Source organism: Lactuca sativa, chromosome 1, assembly GCF_002870075.4.
Source record: "Lactuca sativa cultivar Salinas chromosome 1, Lsat_Salinas_v11, whole genome shotgun sequence".
Taxonomy (NCBI): Eukaryota; Viridiplantae; Streptophyta; class Magnoliopsida; order Asterales; family Asteraceae; genus Lactuca; species Lactuca sativa.
The window spans coordinates 59,773,856-59,781,585 of NC_056623.2; the positions used below are offsets into that span (position 1 = coordinate 59,773,856).

At 27.5% G+C, this 7,730-nt stretch overlaps 1 long non-coding RNA gene across 2 annotated transcripts; it reads right to left on the bottom strand.

Annotated features, from left to right (window-relative positions):
* Positions 1–1,721: 1,721 nt before the first annotated feature.
* Positions 1,722–7,212, bottom strand: LOC111905044 (uncharacterized). Of its 2 annotated transcripts, none has more exons than XR_008231792.1 (3): positions 7,002–7,212; positions 6,092–6,489; positions 1,722–2,118 (listed from the first exon to the last, which is right to left on the bottom strand). It is a non-coding gene; the product is annotated as an uncharacterized LOC111905044 (long non-coding RNA). The 2 variants fall into 2 exon arrangements; XR_008231793.1 differs by having other exon boundaries at positions 1,779–2,118; positions 6,092–6,173.
* Positions 7,213–7,730: the final 518 nt, after the last annotated feature.

Below are 7,730 nucleotides of genomic sequence, written 5' to 3' on the forward strand. Positions count from 1 at the left end.
TATAGGAATTTAGATGTATATTGTATTCTTGTAAATGTATTCATGTATGATTAGAGTTGTATTCATTTATGATTGTAATAAAAGGTGTATTCATTTGCTATGAAATGATGAATTCTTAAACATTTTTTGATATCAATTCATGAACAAAAACAAAAGACGAATCTAGTCATGACATTTTCAGTTATGAATATGACATTATTTGATAAAATTAAATTACAAAATTAGTTAACTGTTATATATTTTTAATCGATTGTATACTCAATAAATTCGTTTGATATTTATTCATTTATGGACAATAATCACATAAAGCAAGATAAAATCATTTTAAATTGATAACTTTTTTTTTTCTCTTTCATTAATGATATAAAGAAAATGGAAAAAAAATCTTTTTTTTGGTAACAGTCAATTAGAATCCCAAAACTTTAGGAAAATATCATTTTATTTTATTTTTGATAATTTAATTAAAAGACAAGTTTACCTATATAGCCTTATCTATTGATTAGTTCAGAATTGTTCTCGCGTTCTCAACCTTTTAAGTGTTCTCATTTGATTATATATATATATATATATATATATATATATATATATATATATATATATATATATATATATATATATATATATATATATAGCTTCAAGTTCATTTGAGACCATTCTAATTTTGTGAGACCGTGAGACCAAATCTAAAAATAATTTTAAAATGCAAAATAAATGAACCTAACCCTATATATATATATATATATATATATATATATATATATATATATATATATATATATATATATATATATTGAAAAACAACCAATAACTAAAAAGTTATATCATTATAATAACAATTTCATATTACCAATAATACGACTTTCATATGACAAATTATAATGAAGAAATTAAATATTGTTTTTATTTATTCATGTTCCTATTTATATAACTTAATCTATTAAATCCATTAATTTTTTCTTTTGTCTCTCTTTTTTTATGTTGATATTTATGAACAAAAGCCAAAGGATATTTGATATCTTTGGAATAAATTACAATTTTGGTCCTGAGGTATGCATATTTCTACAGGTTTGGTCATAGTTTTGAGAAATTGATACCAAACATGCTAATGGTTTCCAAATTCATTTGTTATGGTCCCAATCCGGTTACTATCCATTTAATTTTGTTAGAAATTAATCCGGTTACACGACTTCATGTTCCTTGCATACGAGGGTAAATCAGTCTTTTCCCTACCCCTTTTGCGATCCAAACGTCTTGTCGCGATAAGCTTTAATAATTAGAGGAAATGACTCATGAGGATAACGAACTATTGATTTTCTTCACATTTAAGCTTTTTTTACATCATATATCATCCAACTTATTAAAGTTGTTCACATTTTACTCTTAAAGGTAATATGTGAACAATTTCGGTTAGATGGTATAATTGTTCTCGCGTTCTCAGGCCAAAAAAAAAATTGAGAACTTGAGAACTTTTCTTCAGGCCAAAAAAAATTCAAAACCCACATCACAACACCACCCCTAGGTCATCGTCTAAGCCGGTGACACTATAATAACAATAAAAATAGTTTTTATAAATTTTTTTTTTGTATTTTTTGACCTATGACCGGCCTAGATAGTGTTTGTTAAGTTTTTATTGGACAAACCAATGTTACTTGATACACTTGAAATGTTGATTTTTGTTATTCGGATTTAAACGAGAACCGAACAAAATAACCTAAAAATGATTTACCCAAACCTTATTTTCTTCAGTTTTGGTTAATATTTTATAGGTGAAAAAACGATTACACCAAACCAAATGAATTAACTGATAACCGATTAAACCGAGGAATAAAACCCCTACATACAATGATAACCTAGTAATAATGGCTATGATTTACACATTCAATTACTAACCTATATTTACCAGCTTTTCCCAAGAAAACACTCTTCTTCTTCTGAATTCGACATGTCTTCTTCAAAAGAGTTTGCAACCGATGAGAGCAAGGTATTGGAAAGAAACAAAATCATCATGTGAACTTCAACAACTAAAGTGGATTTGTTTAGGGTATGTGAGTGCTAATGGTGTTGATTTTTTTTTACAATGTGAATCCATCATGGTGTTTTTTTTCTTTTCAAAAGCACCTGGAAGAAAAAAAAAATATGTAAAAGGAAAAGAGGCGCACATGGATTATGTGAACATGGAAGAGATTTAATTTAACAAGGTTGAGACGATGATGAAAGAAATAAGGTATGTCAATAAAGAGCTTATATATTACCACTTTTGCATGCCTTATGTACAGTTGGATTGTATGTGGACTCTATCTAGGTATGTTGGTAAGGTTAAAAAGATAAAAGTATATATCAGACATGGAAAAACACATCCATTTATGTAAAGGTAAAAATTGGACTTTGAATTAAACATTGCATTTCATGATCAATAAGAAGCAGATTATTTTGATCCATGTTTTGATATGAGAGTTGATGATGTACCATATAAAGGAAACATTGAGGATGATTGAGTTAATATTCAAATTGAATATGGAATTAATGTGAAGGGAAACTTGGCAAGCAATCTAGATGACGTGGATAAACAAGAGTTAATTGATGACATGGCAGAATTCCACAGTTTTACTATAATGTTTGTTTATTCAGAATATCTTTTGTGGTCTTATTTAGAGTATGGTACTTATTAGAATCATTGTCTAGCTAGCATACCTTAGCATGTATTTACCTTTGCATACAAGGACTGATTTCCTATAAATAGGTGCATGTGTGTCTTTATCACGTATATTGTAACTTTACATGGAAATTTATAAGAAACAACTTGGTTCTTCGTATTGTTCTTCATGTTCTTAAATATTGTTATTATATTCCGTATTTTACATTTATTGTTTGAGCTTACACAATCATAACTCAACAGGGGTAATGGTTGTATGGATGATGACATTGAAGGTTGTTGCATGTTATTTGTTTTTGATTTGCTAATTAATATTTGGTGAAAGTATGAATGTACATTAATCTATTTTGTTAGATTTTCAAAATAAATGTCTTACTATGAAATAAATTAAAACTATATAATGCTATATAACAACCAGTAACCAAATTCAAACAGGTTTCAGATTTCAAAAAAAAGTTAGATTTAAAAAAAAAAAAAAAAAAGACTAATAAACAATGTCTTGACAGAAAAAGAAAAGTTTAAAACTATACAGCTCTAATTATTTACAAAAGTCAAACAAGTTTCCGAAGTTCAATGTCTTAATAGGAAAAATAGTTGAAAGTTTAATGCTATAATTGGTAAACAAAATCAAACAATCTTAAAATTTGGAAATACAATATCTTAATAGGTTTGATGTTGAAACTGTAATTCAATAAATGGTTTAGATTTTTGACTTTCAAAATGCAATGTCTTGACTGAAACAAGTTTTGAAAGTACAATATCTTAATAGGTTTTATTTTTAAGAGTATAATGCTATAATTTGTTACATTTTCAATATACAATGTCTATATCAAATGCAGTATCTTAACAGAACAAAAACAATTTAAACTATAATGTTATTGTTGGTATCCAAATCTAGTTAAATCTGAATTTTTAAAGAAAAATATTGTAACAGAAAAAAAAAATGGAAGCACAATGTCTTCATATGTTGGATTTTTAAAGTAAAATGTTACAATGAAAAGTACAAAGTAATAATTGGTTAATGTACAATATATTATTACAAAATAACTGAAAAAAATACAATGCTCTATTAAAATATATGAAAAAATACAATGTCTTAATTACTTGGGTTTTGAAAGTACAATGTCATGTGAAAGAATATGTTATAAATCAGTGTTGCAAAAGTCATTAGGCGGTCCCAGAGCAGTCGACAGGCGAGTATTCGGTTTAGGCAGGAAATACTCGGATACAGTAAATTATAAAACAATTAATTTTGGGGAAATTATCTATATAGAAAATATCAAAAGTTAATTAAAATTTATAACAAAATAGGTGAATATCATAAGTTCATTAAAAGTTAAAGTGTTAAACTACTCAAAAATTGATATTCATTTGTTAATATTAGAGTAATAAAGTAAACATTTAATTTTCGTCTTCCAAGTTAGCTCCGTGTTGTTCATTGATGTTAAATCCATCCGATTCATATTCAACTTCTTCATTCACTTCCCCTTCATCCTCAAACACAAATTCTTCCTCATCAAGTTCTCTCTAGAACTTCTTCAATTATGTAAAGATTCATCTCTGAGGTCTTCGCTGATCGCATCAACTTCATCAATGATATCATATTCAACAATCTAATCTAGAGCCTCACTTGCATCATTTGTTTTTAGTACCTCCATATCCTTTGTTTTTCCTTTTTTTGTTTTTTTCCATCAAATTTGCATTAAATTGCATAAAATCAAAAGTGTTCAATTTAGTCGTTTCTAGTCTATTTCTTTTTTTTGTATGTACCTACACAATAAAACTAAAAAAACATGTAAAAAATAATTAAATATATGATTTGTTAAATTGAATTATATAATAACTATAGACTTCTAGAAAAAAAAATAGTTAACTATTAACCCTTCAAAAGTGCTCCAATTTCTTTCACCAACTAGTTTGTCCGGATCTGAAAGAAATTGGAGCACTTTTGGAGGGGTTAGCAATTATCTATTTTTTTTACTAGAAGTCTATAATTGTTATATAATTCAATTTAAGAAATCATATATTTAATTATTTATTAAATGTTTTTTTTAGTTTTATTGTGTAGATACACACAAAGAAAATAAATAGACCAATTACGACTAAATTAAACAATTTTGATTTTGTGCAATTTAATGCAAATTTGATGAAAAAAAAAAAAAAAACCAAAGAATATGGAGGTAGTAATAGCGAATGATATAAGTGAGGCTCAAGATTGGATTGTTTAATGTGATATCGTTGATGAAGTTGACGCGATCAGTGAAAACATGGGAGATGACGAATCTTTACAAAATCGAAGAAGTTCTAGATTGAAAGAACTTGATGAGGAAGAATTTTTGTCAGAGGATGAAGGGGAAATGAATGAAGAAGTTGAATATGAATCGGATGGACTTAACATCAATGAACAACACATAGCTAACTTGAAAGACAAAGATTAGATGATCACTTTATTACTCTAATATTAACAAATAAATCTCAATTTTCGAGTGGTTTAACACTTTAACCTTTAATGAACTTATGATACTTACCTATTTTGTTATAAATTTTAATTAACTTATGATATTTTCTATATGATAATTTTCCCAAAATTAATTGCTTTATAATTTACCGTATCCGTGTACTCCCCGAATACTACCCCGTCTAAACCGAATAAACAGTTTTCTGTTGGCATTCTTTGGGACTGCCTAACGACTTTTGCAACACTAATTACTAGGTTAAAACTATATTTACATATTTGTTAAATTTACCCTTACAAAGACATAATAGGATATAAAAAGAAACAACCCATATGTTCTCATTCATCGCTTCTAAATAACATTGATTCAATCACATGAAACAATATGGAAAGGCTTTTCAAGACATTTTGCATGTAAATTGAGTTATAAGCAAAGTAAAATTTGGTTTAATATCTTGCACACTGCTCCGGTCATCCTATCAAATAGCCACCAAAAGAAGATGGTTTAGATGATAATAATTGATACCAGAGCATGTACTTCTTAGTTGACTTTGTAAACATGTTCTTACTTCTTAGTTAGTAAATTAAAATAACATCTATTGTGGTTCTTATTTATGGCATGTTGTATGTATATATTATCTATTTAACAACGTTATATCCAAACAAAACACACATACAATTTTAAAATATATTATTTTGTTAAAATCTTCTTGTTTTTAACAACGTTATATATGCACCGACCGCAAGGTGTTTTGGTGAATAAAAGAAAATTATAAATTTGATCCCTGTAGTATACTGTTTTTTCAGTTTTGGTCCAATGGCACAATGGTTAATTTCAAAAAAAATAACATCTAGGTTGTTAACTTAGACAACCTGGGACCAAAATCATTGTAAAATAGTAATATAAGAACCAAAATTGCAACCAAGGAAAAGATCAAATAAACTCGGGGACCAAAAATGTAATTTACTACAATTATAATTACCTTGTCACAACCAATAACAGTTTGGTTTGGTTAGTCTCTGAAGCCTTTTGTGTTGAAATCATACGCACTTTATACACCAAAGCTGTTTAAACAGGATTCCAGGATTTGATATGGTTGTAGCAAAGTTTTGTAGTGCATAGAGTTTTAGGAGGTGATATAATAGAGTAGATAGCAATACATTGCATTCAGATTGTATATAATCCTGATAAATGTGACCTTGTTGCATGTGCTAGATACATGTTATCTTGTTGCATGTAGCAGATGCAACAAGATCGCATTTATCTGGATTATAAAAAATACGAATACAACATTTTGCTATCTAATCTATTAGATCAACTCCTAAATGTTGTACCACACATTTCATAGAGTGTTTCTGTGATGTTTGCAAAACCATTTCTCTTGAGGGGCGTTTGTTTCAGATAGATGCACATTTTGTGTCACCAAAAAGAATGAAAATTAGATTCATTATGAATTAATAATAAACAAAAGTATTAATCGTTAATCTAAACTCTACCTTTATGGAATATACTAAGGCTTTGTTATGTTTAGTAGAGTATTTGCTTTAATGATACCATAAATCTTTTCAAAAATGCTATTAATTAAGATTTGAAATCGTACTAGAGTAGAAATTTGTAAAACCAATAATACCAAATTTGACCAATATTTTACAATCCAAAACAAAACTACAAAAACCCCTAATCCAGCTTTTATTTAAACATTGAAATCTAAGTACTGGGAAACGATAGCTCTGCACAAACCCACATCCTCAAAAAAGGTATTAGGGGTTGTTGAATCGAAACCCTAATGTGTTAACTAGCTGTAATTGTTGACAACCAACTAGCGAAAAACCCTACAGATGTCCAATAAAACAAAATAAAGAATGGAAAAGACAATAAGAATGGAAGCTTACAGCGATGTTGATAATTTCATGGAGTGTTTGGGTTTTTTGATAACAGGTGGAAGAGTGAAACAAACAAGGCTATGTGTATCTGATTCTGAAACGATGGTTCTGTATAATCTCCGGCGAAGGACGGCGATGTTTGGGTAGGGAGTTAGGCTATCGGTAATTGGGTTTGGTTTGTTGATATCGGGACGAGTGAAAGAACGTATCTATTTATAACGCCACCGACCTATCCCTTTCCATTTCAAGTTCCAAACGGTTATATAATTTAAAGCAGATATTTCCAAAATTAATAGTTTTTAATTTATTTTATGAAAAATTAAATATGGTAATTCTATAAATATCATTTTCATTATTGATTGAATATTTTTTTAGTTTTTGTTTTTAGTTGTTGTTTTTTCTTTAGTCTATTTTATTTTTTATTATTTTTTTTAATATTATTTGATTTATTATTATTATTATTAAAAGTATATTATAAATAATAATAATGTAAATAATAATAATTATATAAAGTTTATTTTTATTTATTATCAAAAATGCATGTCTTCATTTTACTTTATTATTAACAAGACAAACAAGTATTTCACTCATTTCATCTTCATGATATAGCTACTATACTCATCCGTTATTTGTTAATTTAACAATACAAGAAGCAATTAAAGAGAAACAAATTATCACCTAAAAATGTAAACAACTTTTCGTTTTAGTTTAATTTATTCTCACACTTTGTTAAGATCC